This window comes from Aulonocara stuartgranti (genome assembly GCF_965226115.1).
Source record: "Aulonocara stuartgranti genome assembly, chromosome: 3".
In the NCBI taxonomy this organism is placed as follows: Eukaryota; Metazoa; Chordata; class Actinopteri; order Cichliformes; family Cichlidae; genus Aulonocara; species Aulonocara stuartgranti.
Window position 1 is genome coordinate 48,180,893 of NC_138941.1, and position 19,449 is coordinate 48,200,341.

Below are 19,449 nucleotides of genomic sequence, written 5' to 3' on the forward strand. Positions count from 1 at the left end.
CCCTCCTGCGCAAACACAGTGATTTGCTTCTTCCCATCGCCTACTATTCTTCTAACTTTGACCCAGTGGCTGCAGGCCTTCCGTGCAGTCACCTCATGTGAAAAGGTTATGCTTGCCTCTAGAGGTCTGCGCGGGAATGTTTTTTTAGTCCCGCTCCCGCCCGCTCCCGCAAGGTTTTGTACCGCACCCGACCGCTCCCGCTGTATATTCAGTCTTTGTTCACCCGCTGCCCGCTTAGAATAATTTTCTACCCGACCCGACCGTTCCCGCTAAATTTAGATCTGGTTTCCAAAATCCCACATTTAAATGGGGTACCACCAAAAAATAGAGATAACAGATAAAACTGCAGGTTGTGCAATGATTGTATTTATTTTTCTTAAACAAGATGCATTTATCTGTCAACATGCAACATTTATCTTTTAACATGGAAAACGTGTTGCAAAAATAAAATAAATAAAAACGAATACAGCATTGTGGCCTACTTGTTATTTTTATGTAAAATACAAACGTAACATTTTTCTGTCAACACAGTAGGGAAAGTGTCGCGAAAAAAAAAAAAAGTCACTTGGGTGGCTGTAGCTCAGGTGGCAGAGCAGGTCAGCCACTAATCAGAAGGTTGGTAGTTCGATCCCAGGCTGCACCCTGGCTGCATGCCAAATATCCTTGGGCACGATACTAACCCCGTGTTTGCCTACTGGTGGTGGTCAGAGGGCCCGGTGGCGCCAGTGTCCGGCAGCCTCGCCTCTGTCAGTGCGCCCCAGGGCAACTGTGGCTACAATGTAGCTTGCTATCGCCAGTGTGTGAATGTGTGTGTGAATGGGTGGATGACTGAATGTAGTGTAAAGCGCTTTGGGGTCCTATGGACTAGAAAAGCGCTATACAAATGCAGGCCATTTACTTAAAATTGTGAACAAAATAGTTGGCCACTGCGAAATTAAATGGTTGTTTAAACTATCAGTTTAACGAAAAAATGTCCCAATGTCGAATTCAAGGTCTCTCCTACAAAAGAAAATATGCATATATAAATACAACAATAAACGACATCTCAAAATTATAAACTATTAATCAAATGAACGAAACTTACTTAAAAAATCCAAATTATTTTAAATTTCCATGCAGGAAAAGAATGTCACTGACTGATGAGGGTTTCAGTACTGAACGTCTCTCCTCCAAAATCCGACCACAAAGGCTGAATGCTCTCTCGGAAGGTGCACTCGTTGCCGGGATGCAGAGGACAAATCTTGCAAGGTTGCTCAGGGCAGGGAACTGGGAACTGTTGGAATTCCACCACTGCAAAATGTTTTGTTGACTTGATAATTCAAGTTTCATGGTCCTGTACTCCTGAATCTGAACATCTAGTGATTTTGATCCACATGATTCTTCCTCTTCCTCCCAATCTGAAAATTTATGAAGAACAGTAGGCCTTTTGGCAGGTGTTGGTTCAACATCCTCATCATGTGCATGATCAAACTTTAAATCTTCGATCATCTCCTTGACTCCCTGTATCACATTCTGTCGCCCTCTTTCATCTAACATTCTCAGACCTCGCAGATTTGGTGTCAGAAAGGTTGCTATTTTATAAAGCATGTGAACAGAATGGGATGAAGTGCTGTCTGCTGACAGTAATTCTTTCAGCCGTGTTACACAGACGGTTGCAATTTCAGAGAGCAGAGGGTCTTTTGTGGCTGATGTACAGTGCTCAATTAATCGCACAGACCACGGAAGAACAAGTGAGGCACTGGGAGCTGTGTTATCAGTTTCCAAGTCGTCAGTTGCCTCTTTGAAGGGTTTTAGGAATGATACTAGTAACTTAAGAGTACTGATGCTAATGCGTCCGATCTTGTCATAATTATTGCTCTCAGTCAGCACAGATGCAATGTCTTCGTACTGTTCCAAGACAGAATTTAACATGTCAAAGTTAGAGTTCCATCGTGTCTCTATGGATTGTTTCAGTGACTTTTTAAGCTTGCCCTGCTGTCCTGAGTGTTTGAACTATGTAACCAACTTTTTAACATCAGTCAGAAGGCTAGCGATCTCTGGAGACTTTTCGATTATGGCAGTACCAAACGCACTGGAGAGAGTCACGTTTAGTATGTGCGCTGTGCAGTTTAGCCTCGTGTATTCTCATAAGGCACTGATCATGTTGGCTCCACGATCTGTGACAAAAATAATCTTTTTGCCCATGTCTGTCGCATCAATGCCAAACACTCTGAGATTCTGCAGCAGGTGCCTTCGAATGTTTTCACCTGTCTTTGAGGTGCTTGGGTCAAAAGGGGCAGCAAAAAGCACTCTTGAATGTAGCTCAGATTGCTCATTAACGTAATGGATGGTTGCAGACAAAAAGGACGTTTTTCGATATGTTTCTGTCCATATGTCTGCTGTAACAGCGCATCCAAACTTCGATATTGTTGCAGTGATTTCCTCCACAACATGTTTACGTAGACTCTGAGCCCTCATTTCAACATTTCTTGACACCGTTGTGGGGTGTGGTAGTATCTCACAGACATCGAATTTTCCTATTCTTGCTGCTGTGTCGACCAAATGTTGGGCCAGCTGTGTGAAGCCTTTTCCAGAGATGGTATCATACGGTCAAATGTCTTGGCAAACAAACTGAACACATTTGTCTCTGGTTTCTTTTTTAAACTTCTCTGGCACCAGCAAAGATTTAGTAAATGCCAGTTTTGTTTGCCCCTTTGTGATGGGACATGAGTGCCGCCTTAAACCTGAGGTTCCAGTCTTGTGACTGCAAAAGGGTAAAACTTTGAGGCATTTATCGCATTGTACAAAGGGTAATTTTTTTCCATTTGCGTCTATGACGCATGAAAAAGACTCCCATACATCAGACTTGCCTGATGTGGGTTTCCTTAAAGTAAACTGACCGTTGTCTAATCCCAGCTGAACGTCCTTCAAGGAAATTGCATCTTCAGTTTGCTCTGCCATGTTGGTAAAGCGCGCTCTGATGCAGGTGATGCGCGCACAGAGTCACAGACTGTGCAAGTAAAATGCACGTGCAAAAAGCACTGATCCATGCGCTCAGTGCGTGTAACAGGCGTGAGCACTGGCTGTACCAGTGCTCAATTAGAATGAGGAAATCACAGATATGCTGTTCCGAAAAAATGTCGGGCACGCTATATTTTCAGACCGCCCGCTCCCGTTCAAATTACACCAGAGTTACCGACCGCTACCGCATTTTATTTGGAAATTTATTCCCGCGCCGCAAGAAATCTGGTCGGGTCCCGCGGCTCCCGCGGGACAGCCGCGGGAATGCAGACCTCTACTTGCCTCCTGCGACATTGTTGAGTATTCCCCTTTGACCGTGCAGGTACCCCACACAGTTTCTGTTATTTTGCTAGCGCTAAGAACCTCACACTTGTCTAAGGCTTGCTGGCTCAGGTATTCTTCTATGTTGCTTGATATGCCTAACATCACATTGAAGAGCTGCACAACACTGAACCCTGCCACTCTCCTTCCTACACAAGCGGGTGGTGAGCCACACGGCTGCATTGCTGTGTTGGCCGAAACCTGCACACCTCGCGTTGACTTACTATATGCTCCTCTTGGCAATTCAGAAATGGTGTTGTATATGGATAGCTCCTCCTCACGTGATTCAGGAGGAACCAATTGGGTGGGTTTTGCTATGTGTTCTGATCATGACATTCTTGTGTCAGGCTCGCTGCCCAAGCATTTCTCTGCACAGACTGTGCAACTTGTGGCATTGACAGAAGCCTGTAAACTTGCTGAGGGTCATTCTATCACTATCTACACTGATTCTCGCTATGCGTTTGGTGTGGTGCATGACTGTCTTTTCAGCTTGTTTTAGCTTCATTGCCCACTCCTGACCTTACTGACCTTTCTGCAGTGCAGTCTTTTGCCTCTCAGGCAGAGAAAGATCTCTGGTGTAGATTTGGCTGCACACTGATGCTATCTGTTTGGCATTTTTCTGACAGCCACCCATGCCTGCCTAAGCATTTTTTCCCTTGGTTTCTTAAGTGGGCACACGGGTTGGACCATGTATCCAAAGGGGGGATGCTACAGGCAGTAACAAAGCTGTGGTTCACAAAAGGTTTTTCTGCAGCAGCTGGACACTTTTTTTGTATAAAGTGTCTCATTTGCCTGACCAATAATGTGGGACGTACAGCTCATGTAGACATCCATGTAGACATGGATTTTATTGAACTAACACCATCAGAGGGAAAGAAGTATTGTTTAGTGGTGGTGGACATGTTTTCCAAGTTTAGGTTTAGGTTGCGAACACATTGTGCATATCACCCACAATACGGAGGTGCCGTGGAAAGAGTGAATGGCTCTTTGAAAACAAAATTGGCAAAGTGCTGTGAAGAAACTGGACTTTCATGGCCAAAAGCACTCCCCCTTGTGTTAATGCACATACGCATGCGGGCCAGACCTCCAACACATCTCAGCCCTTATGAGGTGTTGTATGGGTGCCCTGCTATAGTGGGGGCAGAGCCTCCAAAGTGGTGAGCCATGTCCACAGAACTGTGTGACAGTGAAATGATTGTGTATTGTCAAAATCTCTCTAAGACTCTCTCGCAGATACACCAAAACATGAAGACAGCCATGTCTAAACCAGCAGAAGGACCATTGCACCCATTTAAGCCAGGCGACTGGATGCTGGTGAAAGATTTCAAGAGAAAGCACTGGAAGGCAAGGTGGTGGCTCAGTCCATTCCAAGTTCTGCTGACCATGCAGACAGCGGTAAAGGTTGGGGAACAAGTTACCTGGATCCACGCCAGTCACTGTAAGCTGTTTCCAGAGGAATCGCCTTGGGAGGCGGGAAAGCAACCAGGTGAAACATACGGGGCAGAATGATCCCCGCACCTCATCCAGGCAGTACGCAGTCCAGCCTCTAATTGCAACAATGCGTCATACTGAGAAGCAGCTCATCATTGGAGTGGCCCTGCTGCTCTTCACTGGGCTGATGATTGCCCTGTTGTGGAGCCTCTGGGGTGATCCGCAGCTGGAGGCGACTTCTCAACCCAGACAAGCGCAAGCGGCAGGAAACGGCGGACCTCATACCAAAGTGGTGGTCACCGCAGTAAAAGAACAATTGACAGTTGCAGAGTTTGATTTGTGTGATGTAATAGGATATTATGGTAGCGCCAATGTGTTTGGCGAGGCCACAATGTGTATATGTGTAATACCGGGCATATACCGCAGCATAGGATTAGCAATTCTGATTACTGGTTTCCGACCTGGTATCGGGTTCTTTGGAGCATGGGACCAGGTGGTTGGACAGCGACCCCCAGGGTAGGTAGTTTCAATGCACGGGCGTAGATGTATTTCTCACTGACTAGGGCTGAGGTGGGAGGAGACGCAGCCATAGGAAAGGTGAAACCATTGATTTTAACAATAAAAAACACAACAAAACTTTGTTTTGACATAAGTTGTGAAAGCAGCGGATGGACTTATTTCAACTTGGCAGTAGATGTCAGGGGTGCAGATCCACTGGGGTTGTTCAGTGTGAAATTTGGGATGGCCACACCAAATGCAAAGGTAACCAAGAATGCAACCTCAGCACATGCACCTGTGGAGCTGTCAGGACATCAGTTAGTAACTTATTTAAACATAACTGGACCTGAGGACGTGGTGCAAAAAGAGACAGGTTATGTAGCTAAGAATGTTGGATTGGATAACTTACATAGCTGGAGGGCATTATACAGCAGTTGTTTTTTTTGCTCTCAATTTTGACAGCCCTATTAAAGATTAAGAATAGTCTTTACATGCTCAAGATAGCTTTTCTTTAATTATTTAATTCTCACTCACTTTTGCAACTTTGTACTTTTGTGTTACTCGCAGCAACAACTCCATCTCATTGTTAGTCCATTTAAAAAACTTTTCCTTGATCTTTTGCCGCGATGTTTCAATGAGCCGGAAAATAAATAAATGGCTGACAGAAATGGGGCAGGTCAAATCTTCGTATGCTTCACGCATGTGCAGTACTGGAACGTAAGCGTGTCAATGTGGACACACAACTCTGTGAAAACAACTGAAAACGATAGTGTGTATGCGGAGCGTTTTCAGACGAAAATCTATCCGGGCTATCAATCAATCAATCAATCTTTATTTATAAAGCACTTTTCATACAGAAAAAATGTAGCACAAAGTGCTTTACATAGTTAAAAGCAGCCCACCCCACCCTCCAACTCACTCCCCACACTCTCAATACACATATATCCCCCCACCCCCACCCACACACACATACACACACGCGCACACTTAAAGAGTAAAAATTGGGCTGGGCTCGCATGAGCCAAGTGAGGAAACACTATAACAGGGAGCCGTCTGCACCGGGAGCCGGTCACAGACCGCAGCCTCCAGGCTGGGCACACAGCAGGAGGGAGGCTAGTGTGGACGTAGTCTCAGTACCCTCTTCCCAGTAGTTAAGAAGGGTGTTACTTCCCCTGTGTTTTCTCCTAGGGCTGGAAACTACATGTTTGACCAGGGTAAGTGTTACCCTAATAGGCATTCAGGTGAGTCATGGTGTGATAAGGTGACAAATGTTACTGAATGGGCAAATATGAGCAGCATTAATGTTGCTCGTGGTGACCTGTTCTGGTGGTGTGGTGACAAGATTCTGAGGGACACCCTACCACGTGGCTGGTCAGGAGCTTGTACTATTGTAAGATTGGCACTCCCTATAGTGATCTCATGCTACTGCAGAGACCCATATGGGTAGGACCCGCTGAGCCACGTCAAAATATTTAGATTTAACTAAAAACTCCCCAACTTACATAGATGCTATAGGTGTTCCTAGAGGTGTTCCTGATGAGTATAAATTGGCCAACCAGGTCGCAGAAGGGTTTGAGTCCATCTTTCTATGGATAACCCCAAATAAGAATGTAGATGGATTAAATATGTTCATTATAATATTCAGCGACTGGCTAATTTGACACGGGATGCAGTGGCGGACCTATCTGAACAGCTGGCCGCCACTTCCCTAATGGCCCAGCAAAATAGGATGGCCTTATATATGCTTTTGGCTGAGAGGGAGGGTGTTTGTACTATGGCAGGTCCTCTGTGTTGTACTTTCATCCCTAATAACACAGCTCCAGATGGCTCTGTAACCAGGGCACTGGAAGGGTTGAGGACACTGTCCACCCAAATGATAGAGGACTCTGGTATAAATAATCCCTTGGATGACTGTTGTTTTTTTGGTTTTTTTTGCAATTATTTTGGTAAGTATAAAGCCATAGTGGTGTCTTTGTTGATGTCCATAGCCACATTTTCTGCCATACTTACATGTTGTGGCTGTTGTTTCATCCCGTGCCTTCACACCCTATAGTGCATAAGTTGATCACAACTGTGCTGACAAAAGAGGATGAGACTCCTAAATTTCAGGCTGAAGATAGGGACAGTGATGAGGTTAGTGAGAGTGAAGATGAGCATTAAGGTGTGAAATTGATCTGTGCTTTTGTGGGGGGGGGGGGGGGGGGGGGGGGTCTTTTTCTTCCTTCCTGACCTATAGAATGATGCACATTGTGAAATCTCTTTTGAGAGTACAATCGTGTTGATGTTATGTACAGAAGTTGGGAAAGAAATTCCTATGTTTGATTAATATTGTGATTTGATGGGGTTGTTATCACAAAGGGGGGAATTGTACTGGAAATCTCTTTATTTTATGTATTAATCGCATCACTTTAGTAATAGTAGTAATGCTTTCTCAACTCAATGTAGAATAATCACTCTTGACACCAGTTGTATGCATGTAAAATGTTATTGGGTGGGCCACAAGGTTTATTGCCTTCTCACAGCGAACCCATTGAAGACTTAAGGGTCTCCAGACATCCTGTTCTAAAGGAGGTGACAGTTGGTGACAGTTGATCTGTCTTAGACTAGGACAGGGTCAAGGATGAGCTGGACTGAAGAGACTGAAGAGGTGTAAAAGGGTTCAGGGTAGTGTCTTTCCTCAGAAAAACTGGTTTGATCTGAACCTTTTTCTCCACTGCAGTGTTTTTCTTTTCTTTTTAACCTAACTTCAGAAGACATGCTCACCTGGTGGTGCAATTTTATATGAGATTTTACACGACAGCAGGTTTCCCAACCTTGTAAACAGTACCCTTGTACAATTACTGAAACTTGCACCACTGACGAACAATCGCCTGCGAGACCATGAGCATTGATCACAATTAATTTATCAAAGACCACTCATCAGTGATCATTGGGTGGAATAGTAGCTCATAGTCAAAGTAGTCATTTATTTTAATGGAATCTCTTCCTTTCTTATGTCGTCATCTATTTTCTGAGCACCCTAATTGCACAGCAAAGGTAAGGTAGAGGCCGGTTCCATTAAGAGGGAATTCCAGTCTCAGTAATAAAAATTAACGAATTGGCTCATGTCAGTGCTCGTTACTACCAGGTACATGCCCAGTATGCCAGAAAAAAATAAAATAAAAAAAACCCCTGTATTTTAACAAACTCAAAATTCTGTAAATGAAAATACAGTAAATGAAAAATACTAAATATCTTGCTACTGTAGACGTTGGGGGGAAAAAGCTGTAAAAAGGTTACTGTAAAAACAAAGTTACTGTAAAAACAGCAGTAAAGAGCAGTAAACAGCATGCTTACTGCTGCATAACAGCAGTAAGCATGCAGCAGCTATCAGTAAGTCATTAATCAAATTTACAACTCTACATTACGTCTGTTTACACTGTAGAGTTGGATCATTAGACAGATACATTGGCTAGGTGTAATGGTTTTTCAAGTACATTCTGGCTCTTATTTTACTCCAACAAACATTATATTTGTAACAAATCTAACAATTCACTGTGATAATTTTTTTGCAAGTTGTTTTACTCATTAATTGTATTCCAACAAATAAGAGATGTCTAACTGAGGCAGGAATAAGCACTCCCACTAGTGTAGAAAGGCAATTTAAAGAAAAACGGATACAGATACAAGACGAAACAAACAAGATTTAGCATAGTCTTGCAAAATAGTTCTTGGATGCTTACCAGAGCTCTGTGAATGACCATCTGAAAAATGGAACACAAAGATAAACATGATAAACCAGTATATTTAAAAAGATATGTGAAAATTCAACTTGGACCTTCTCTCTTGTCAAAAGTGATTTTGTTGTTGTTGTTGTTGTTGTGAGCACTTTCGATTAGAGCTTGGTACTAATAAAGGGGTAATTGTAGGGTAATAAGGAAGAATGTAATAATGTGGTAATTTCTAAGTTATTACAACTGCCAAAGTAATAACCACTTAATATCCAACTTATATCATTATAGCAACACTGGTAACAGTTGAGTAATATTAGGCTGAAATGTATGTAATTTGATAACAACAGCTCAGCAAAATGAAAAACTCCCTGTTTATATAATAACATTTAATTTAACTTGGCCGTTGTTCAGCCCCTGTTGAAAGTTCAGACTTCACAGTATACATCAGTTTTTAAATTTTAATGACAGAGTTCTGATATTTTTTTTTATACATAAGCCATGGATTTTTCTAAATACTATTGTTTTGTCTTTGTTTTGTTTTGAAAGCATTTTTTAAGCACAGTGCGAAAACAGTAAAGAAAGAAAAAAAGCCACCTCTTTCCTATTGGTTGAAAAATGTACCATGTCAACCAATTTTTAAAAAAGTCAGCATGTGGGATTCGGTTGTTTAGGATGAGGGGAAGGTTTTGGGAGTGACAATAACAGCAGTGAGACAGAGCAAGCGAGTGAGAGAGAGTTTTGAGATGTGGGAGATTTGTGACGTTTAGCGTGGAGTGTATAGTTAGTGTGTTGTGTTGTCTTGTGTAGTTAGTGTGTTGTGTAGTTGTTGTTTTGTTTTGTGTGTTGGTGAGGGCACTAATGAATGTCAGAAAGGCAGATTGCAGTGCAAACACTTTCTCTAGGTGGATAAGAGGACTGATACACCTCCTTTTAATGGCACAAATATTTTGTGGGGCATCTTATTGTGACACCTGATTGTTCTCTTCTGTACCAAATTTAAAAAAAACAAAACAAATGTCACGTGTACTGGCATCATTTTTAGATACATAGTTGTATATGTTTACTAAATGTGTGCATACGATTTCAAAATGTAAAATTTATATTTGCATTTCAAGTAATAAAAATGATTTACTCACCATGTCTGTGGGTCTTTACTCAAAAAAAATACTTTTATGATTTTATGTTTTTTGTGTGATTTCAGATCAGTTTTGTTAACACAGTATGTCAATGAAAACAGCTAAATTAAGACACGTGAGGCTGAGCTGAAGAAGGATACCAAACAAGGCAAGGAAAAATAAAATAAAATAAAACAATTTGAAGGTGAAATGCAAATGTACAATCAAAAGGAATCAAAAATAGCCAGTTATATTTTGGACCTCAGAGGGTTAAGCAAAGAAATCGTGAAAAATTAGGTTTAAATTTTTGTTTATGACAGTGAAGATTTCTGACATTTTGTGTAAATTTAAGCATTTTACACTTTTCTTCTAACAACAAAAGTGTGAAACTTCAATTAGACTTGTTTTTGTTAAGTAACCACCCCATGTTGTGTAGCTTTCTAGATTTTAGACTTATTGGGCGACATATTTATTTATTATATCGGCTATACAGTACATAAAATCAGAATTTGCATGTTTTATGTAACTAGTGTTTAATGATGTTGGCTACACAAAATAATTACTTATAGACTATATTTATATGAAAAACATGTATACTTACTGTATTTGAATCATTTTAACCATATGAAACCACCTGTGTATGTTTAAAATAAAAAAAGGCTTGGATTTTGCCACTCCATTTGATTTCCTTGCCACCCTAAGAAAATTTGTCTAGATCTGCCCTTGAGACAGGACTCAAATTACGGCAAGGGCCGTAACCGGCGTTTTTGCATTTTGCAGAGCTGTTTCCTGGTTATTACACAGAAACTACTAGAAATATTTTCAGGTAATAACCACACTTCTTTAAGTTAGCATTAATGGGTAATTAATATGTTATTAAATGGAAACAGGCGGTTTTGTACTTTGCAGTGCACTTTCCTGCTGATCACACAGAAGTTACAGAAGGTAATTGAGTGGTAATAACATTTTAAAAATTACCATATTATGATGTTTTTCTTTCTTCCTTGTTACCCAACTATTATCACTTTATTACCGAGCTGTATTCCTATACTATAACCACCAGTTTTTAGGTTCTTATTATCCTATTTCATAAATTTCAGGGTAATATCACTCAACTGTAACCAGTGTTGCTACCATGATATTACTTGGATATTAAGTGGTTATTACTTTATGGGATTTTTTTGTTACCTCTTTATTACAGAGCTGTAATAGAAAGTGCAACCTTTTTTTAATTAATATTTTACAAACTCTATTAAAATTACTACTATAATACCAATTTCAGCATTATAATATCTATTGAAATATTTTAGATGACAAGTCTAAACAAGTCTTAATTGAGAAAACTTTTGGTATTCCAACTTTACAGCAATCATTCAGATAACATTACTGATTTACAAACCAGTTATAATAAACAAAGTTATAATAACTAAAATTAAAAATGAAAAGAAAAGAGATTCCAATTACTTGCTTGTTAGATTCGAAAATATGTAGGGTGTTTCAAATAATAGGTTGCAAGCAATCCAGGCAAGTTAACATATTTGCTTTAGGTGACAAATATAAAATTAAAAAAAAAACATGTCTTATCCTGATACAGGAATGGTAACTCATTTTATATTGAGTGTCACATTCTACAAAACTCATCTTGCGCGTCATCATGCGACAGTACCAAGATATTATATTTACAAATATTACATTTTTAAGTATTCATAGTGCTTAAAGAGATGAATATAAACTTCCAAATAACATTGTACTCTCTCCATTCTTAGGCTAAGTAATAAGACAAATGTTTAATAATATTTACATTTCTTTCTCACCTTTGCAAAAGAAAATGATCATCACAGAGAAACAGCACACAAACCACTGAAGAGCCATCGCTAACTACCCCTGTTTCCATTTGACTACAGGTATTAAACACTGCAAACTTGCTCAGCTCCACCCCCCACCCCCCCACCCCCACCCCCACCCACCCACGTTCCAAAAAATGCCGACAGGTCAAAAGTCTTGAGGCCCGTGTTCATACACTCCAAGAGCACAATTCTTTATATTCTTTGTGTTAAATGTGAAAAACTAAAAACAACTGGGAAATATGTTGTTTTGCTTCCACAACATGTCAGACCCATAGAAGCATGGATGCAGGAGCCTTTGAGAACCCAGTGGAGATGTCAAATGGCAAGTGGCTATGGGACATCAGTGGATCCTTTGTGTCCAGTGGGTTACAGGTTTGAAAGAGTTTTAAGAAGGTGCCTTGGGCTCTATACTATATTTGAGAGCAGATGTCACAGGTTGACAGCTTTCATTAGTTTACATGTTTCTCTGTTAAGAGCACAAAATAATAATGTAAGATTAGCATCTCTATATAAACAGTTTCAAAACTATTAATTTTGAAAATTAAAAGAAATGTTTTATTATTTAATCGTTTATTTAGTAGAGTGTTGGAGGAGCATGTGAGTGATTCTGTTTTGCAAATGTGGACAAATGTACTGATGATAAAAGAGGGAAAATAATGGTTTGTGAATTTATGGTGAAAACTGACTTACAGCAGGAGGCTATGATGATAATTATGTGAGGCTGATTCTAGAAGAATATGCAGTACTCAGACTTTTAGTAGAACTCAGATGACTCATCCTTCTCAATCAAATATACTGGGATAGAGAAAGAATAGTGACTGACAAAGAGTGATGAATGGGAACGTTTTTCTCCATATATGTGTGTGTGTGTGAGATTTGGAAATAAATTTTAGTGGCATGTAGTATAAACCATTCAAGAACTGAATCTTTATCCTCGTGGTTTTACCACCTCTTGTCTTTTTTCTGTCACACAGTAAAATTTGTGATTTACACATTTGTCCTGGAACTGAAACTCAGTTCAGCTGTACTTTGATTCATGATATATTTTTTCCCTTGCATTGATGGAAAGTGACAAATCATACCAACTTTGAAGAATTATAATTTCACCTTGTGTTGCACAGCAAGTTTTGAGATACAATATTGCACAAAAAAATTGAGCATGTACATTGAAACTCTGACACTTGTCAAAAATTACTTTGAAAGAAAAAAACAGTGGGTAATTTTAAGCTCACATAGAGCACTTTCATAACCTTTGGATTATGGGTCTCCAGCCTTGGGCTGTGTACTGTATTTTGCAACAGATGATGTAACAGAGTTGATACATTTCGTTAATTTGCATGTTAGTTTGCAAATAAACATCTGATGTACTACCATCCTCTCTGATGCCCCCGGCATGGTCCAGATAAGCACAAAGCAAGATTATAATCTGGTTTCTTTCCTGTGAACAAGGCAGCCTCGTGGCCACTGCCATTTGTGATAATAGTGGTCTCTTCTTTTTTTTTCTCCAATGACCCTTGCAGGGCTCCGTAAAAACATGCTTGAAGAAATTGTTTTTATTTCTGAGTCTGAGAACTCAAACCTTCAAATGATAGTCTTTTTTTTGGAAGTAACAAAGCAAAGTATTAAAAGAATTCACACACACACACAAAAACCGAACAGAAATAGATTCAGTAATTTAAGCTGGAGATTGTTAAATATCAACACTTGGCCGAATTCTTTTGATTCCTCAGAGGCATCCGAGGGAAGACACAACACTGCTCAGTTGACCATTTAGCACTTTGTTCTCTTACACAATTGCTTCTAAAAGGGAGATGCGTCCTGCATGACACGTTGCTGCAGATCTCAAAATGGAGACGGCCCTTGACAGTTTTATTACCGGGCACCCTGTTCTAGTCTAAACAACAGCATTTCAGTAAGTTTCCACTACAAGATGGTTAGTTCCCTGTTATTTACTGCTCTGTAGGGCGAGAGTCTACAAGTGAAGGCCACATATTCTAATGTCTAATGCCTTTATTATTTAGGGCTTTGTCCACTTAATACTACACTATATGATTATATGGCCGTTTTGATTAATATGAGATTAATGTAAGGTACAGTATTAAAGCACTTCAGATAATACCATTCTAACATCCCCTCTTTTGATCTGCCTCCATGGCAGATCAACACTACTGCAAATCATCAAACACTCCAAGAGCACATTCTTTATATTCTTTGTGTTAAATGTGAAAAACTAAAAACACTGAGAAATATGTTGTTTTGCTTCCACAACATGTCAGACCCATAGAAGCAAGGATGCAGGAGCCTTTGAGAACCCAGTGGAGATGTCAAATGGCAAGTGGCTATGGGACATCAGTGGATCCTTTGTGTCCAGTGGGTTACAGGTTTGAAAGAGTTTTAAGAAGGTGCCTTGGGCTCTGTACTATATTTGAGAGCAGATGTCACAGGTTGACAGCTTTCATTAGTTTACATGGTTCTCTGTTAAGAGCACAAAATAATAATGTAAGATTAGCATCTCTATATAAACAGTTTCAAAACTATTAATTTTGAAAATAAAAAGAAATGTTTTATTATTTAGTCGTTTATTTAGTAGAGTGTTGGAGGAGCATGTGAGTGATTCTGTTTTGCAAATGTGGACAAATGTACTGATGATAAAAGAGGGAAAATAATGGTTTGTGAATTTAGTAGCAACTCAGATGACTCATCCCTCTCAATCAAATATACTGGGATAGAGAAAGAATAGTGACTGACAAAGAGTGATGAATGGGAATGTTTTTCTCCATATATGTGTGTGTGTGTGTGAGATTTGGAAATAAATTTTAGTGGCATGTAGTATAAACCATTCAAGAACTGAATCTTTATCCTCGTGGTTTTACCACCTCTTGTCTTTTTTCTGTCACACAGTAAAATTTGTGATTTACACATTTGTCCTGGAACTGAAACTCAGTTCAGCTGTACTTTGATTCATGATATATTTTTTCCCTTGCATTGATGGAAAGTGACAAACATTTTGATCACTTTGAAGAATTATAATTTCACCTTGTGTTGCACAGCAAGTTTTGAGATACAATATTGCACAAAAAAATTGAGCATGTACATTGAAACTCTGACACTTGTCAAAAATTACTTTGAAAGAAAAAAACAGTGGGTAATTTTAAGCTCACATAGAGCACTTTCATAACCTTTGGATTATGGGTCTCCAGCCTTGGGCTGTGTACTGTATTTTGCAACAGATGATGTAACAGAGTTGATACATTTCGTTAATTTGCATGTTAGTTTGCAAATAAACATCTGATGTACTACCATCCTCTCTGATGCCCCCGGCATGGTCCAGATAAGCACAAAGCAAGATTATGATCTGGTTTCTTTCCAGTGAACAAGGCAGCCTCGTGGCCACTGCCATTTGTGATAATAGTGGTCTCTTCTTTTTTTTTCTCCAATGACCCTTGCAGGGCTCCGTAAAAACATGCTTGAAGAAATTGTTTTTATTTCTGAGTCTGAGAACTCAAACCTTCAAATGATAGTCTTTTTTTAATCAGCAAGTCTCTGCCAATTAAATTCACAGGGACGTGTGCTGAAATCACATACGGATGTGTAAATACATTGAAGGACATATCCTGGTCAAAAATGACTCCAAGGTTCCTCACAGTGTTACTGGAGGCGAAGGTAATGCCATCCTGAGTAAGAATCTGGTTAGATACCATTTTTCTAAGATTTTCAGGGTCGAGTACAATAACCTCAGTTTTATCTGAATTAAGAAGCAGAAAGTTAGCGGCCATCCAGGTCTTTATGTCTTAAAGACATTCCTGCAGTTTAACTAATTGGTGTGTGTTATCTGGATAGATAGAGCTGGGTGTCATCTGCATGTTCTAATCGCTCTAATAGGATATTATGGTCAACAGTATCGAATGCTGCACTGAGGTCTAGCAGGACAAGCACAGAGATGAGTCCACTGTCAGAGGCCATAAGAAGATCATTTGTAACCTTCACTAAAGCTGTTTCTGTGCTGTGCTGAGCTCTGAAACCTGACTGAAACTCTTCAAATAAACCATTCCTCTGCAGATGATCTGTTAGCTGTTTGACAACTACTCTTTCAAGTATTTTTGATATGAAAGGAAGGTTGGAGATTGGCCTATAATTAGCTAAGACTGCTGGGTCTAGAGATGCTTTTTGAGTAAAGGTTTAACTACAGCCAGCTTGAAGGCCTGTGGTACATAGCCGATTATTAGAGATAGGTTGATCATATTTAAGATCGAAGAATTAATTAATGGCAGGACTTCTTTGAGCAGTTTTGTAGGAATGGGGTCTAAAAGACACGTTGATGGTTTGGAGGAAGTAATTATTGAAGTTAACTCAATAACTTAGCCTCCGGACTAAGACCACCAGGTACCGGAACAGCTTCTTCCCCACAGCTGTCAGACTCCTGAACTCTACCTCCTGACATCTGACCCACGTTAAACTCATGGACTGAACATACACACACCCACAACCACCTACACACACACACAATGAACAACTGTACCCTGAAACACACAATAATAACATGGACTGAACCACCACTCACAACCACTAGCACTTTATATAGCCTCTGTAGAAACTATCTACACCCTCACTTATCTTAACTGCACTACTGTATAGTTCTGTGTAAATAATCATTCTGTACATTCGATAATCTTTAATCCTACAACTGTTTACAACTTGCATAGTTCCCATTTCTGTATAGCTGTATATCTCAGATTCTGTAAAGTTATTTATTTCATATTCTGTATAGTTTTTCATATTTATATCCTGTTCATAGCCTGTACATAGCTTGTACTCACTACAGCCTGTACATACTTATAGTTATAGAATATTCACAACATACTTCATACCGTGTACATTATAACATACTATAATAGACCCATTTCTGTAATATACTTTCATATCTATACTATTGCTAATATATATTGTAATATATCTATATCACTAAAGCACTTCTGGATGGATGCAAACTGCATTTCGTTGCCCTGTACCTGTGCATGTGCAATGACAATAAAGTTGAATTCTATTCTATTCTATTCTAGAAAGATCAATTGGAGAAAAAGAGTCTAACTTAACATCAATGGTACTAAGAGTAGCTGGAGATGATATTACATCTGTGGGATGATTATTGGTAATTTTTTCTCTAATGATAAAAATTTTATTTGTGAAGAAGTTCATGAAGTCATTACTAGTTAACTTTAAAGGGATGGTTGGCTCAAAAGAGCTCTGACTTTTTGTCAGCCTGGCTACAGTGCTGAAGAGAACATTGGGGTTGTTCTTATTTTCTTCAATCAGTGACGAATAGTAAGATGTTCTGGCTTTGCGGAGGGCTTTCTTATAAAGCAGCAAACTATTTCTCCAGGCTAAATGATGATCCTCTAGATTTGTGACACGCCATTTCCTCTCCAGATTACGAGTCATCTGCTTTAGGGTACGTGTTTGAGAATTATACCACGGAGTCAGGTACTTCTGATTTGAGGCCTTAGTTTTCACAGGAGCTACAGTATCCAGAGTCGTACGTAGTGAGAAGGTGAAATTATTAACAAGATAATCGACCTCTGTTGGGGTAGCGTTCAGATAGCTGCTCTGCTCTGTGTTGGTACAGGGCATTGAAGATGATAACAGTGGGTGGATTATATTGTTAAACTTAGTTACAGCGCTTTCAGAAAGACATCTACTTTGATAAAGTCTACTCTCCACTGCTGTGTAATCAATTATTGTAAATGTAAATGTTATCAGGAAATGATCAGACAGGAGAGGGTTTTCAGGAAACACTGTTAAATGTTCAGTTTCTATGCCATATGTTAAAACAAGATCTAGAGTGTGATTAAAGTGGTGGGTGGGTTCTTTTACATTTTGAGAGAAACCAATTGAGTCTAATAACAGATTAAATGCCATGTTGAGGCTGTCATTTTTAGCATCTACATGGATGTTAAAATCACCCACAATAATTATTTTATCTGAGCTCAGAACTAAATCAGATAGAAAGTCTGAGAAATCAGACAGAAACTCTGTGTAAGGCCCAGGTGATAGATGATAACAAGTAAGACTGGTTTCTGAGTTTTACAGCTGGGGTGGACGAGGCTAAGCATCAGGCTTTCAAATGAATTCAAAGTCTGTCAGGGTCTTTCGTTGATTAATATGCTGGTGTGAAAAATTGCTGCCACACCGCCCCCTCGGCCTGTGCTTCGAGATTTCTGGTAGTTAGAATGGCTCGGGGGTGTTTATTCATTTAAACTAACAGAATCATCCTGCTGCAACCAGGTTTCTGTAAGGCAGAGTAAATCAATTTGTTGATCAATTATTAAGTCATGTACTAACAGAGACTTGGAGGAGAGAGACCTAATGTTTGTACTGTACTGTATTTGGCAGATGATGTCTGCAGATGAAGTTGTCATCTTTCATTAATTTGCATTTTTCCCTGGTAAGCAAGCAAAATAACAGCCAGATTACAATCTTGTTTCTTATCTATGTAAACATCTTCAAATGAAACTATAGAAAAGCTTGAGGTAATGGTAGAAATGTTGCTATATATGTTGTGTTGCCCCCACAAAACGTTTCCATAAGGAATTCAAAAGTTGACAAAAAATGTAACACAACATAAAGATCATAGTTTAGATTGTACCATAAAATTTTAAATATACACTCCTGGATCCAGTTTACAGAGAGCCTCAAATGGAGCTGCCGTCTCAAATGCCCCTGGCATTTCCTAGATTAGCTCTATGCAAAATAATCATCTATTTTCTTATCTCTGTGAACAAGGCATCTTTGTGGCCATAGTTAATTCTGGATACCAGTCATAGTTCACATTTGGAGGGAGGTGTGGCAAAAACAAAAACAAATTTCCCACGTGTGGGACTAATAAAGGTTATCTTATCTTATCTTATCTTATTTGTTCACGTTGCTTTCACGTGCTTATTTGTTTTGTTTGTAAATGGAAAATGGCCTGTATTTGTATAGCGCTTTAGTTGGTCCCGAAGGAACCCAAAAGCGCTTTACACTACATCCACCCATTCACACACACATTCACACACTGGTGATGGCAAGCTACATTGTAGCCATAGCTGCCCTGGGGCGCACTGACAGAGGCGAGGCTGCGTCACTGGGCCCTCTGACCACCACCAGTAGGCGACGGGTGAAGTGTCTTGCTTACAGATGTGTGTCTTACTTCACTCATTTAACATTCAAGGGAAAGTGTTACTATAAATAAAGATGTATTCAAATTCAAAGTCTCCTAATCTAATGGGACATAAGATCACTGAATGAAAAATGACAAAATCATGCTGTTGTGGAGGTATATAAAGACGGCAGGAGAGGTCTCAGTGTCTCACTCCAACTTTATTAACTGACTCACCAGAACTGAGAGAACTGGCAGAGGAAGGTCCATCCTGTGAACGACGCTGGTGAAGGTGAGCAGGAAAGGTAGGAGGAAGTTCAAACGCCGGTGGTTGGGGGGGTAGTCCTGGGGGTAAAACCAGAGTCTGGTAACCCCGTGGAAGGAGGGCG

General features: G+C 39.8%; 1 long non-coding RNA gene across 1 annotated transcript; it reads right to left on the reverse strand.

The window, feature by feature from the left end:
• Positions 1–344: 344 nt before the first annotated feature.
• On the reverse strand, positions 345–3,275 carry LOC309703335. Its single transcript, XR_014275858.1, has 2 exons — positions 3,009–3,275; positions 345–481 (listed from the first exon to the last, which is right to left on the reverse strand). It is a non-coding gene; the product is annotated as an uncharacterized lncRNA (long non-coding RNA).
• Positions 3,276–19,449: the final 16,174 nt, after the last annotated feature.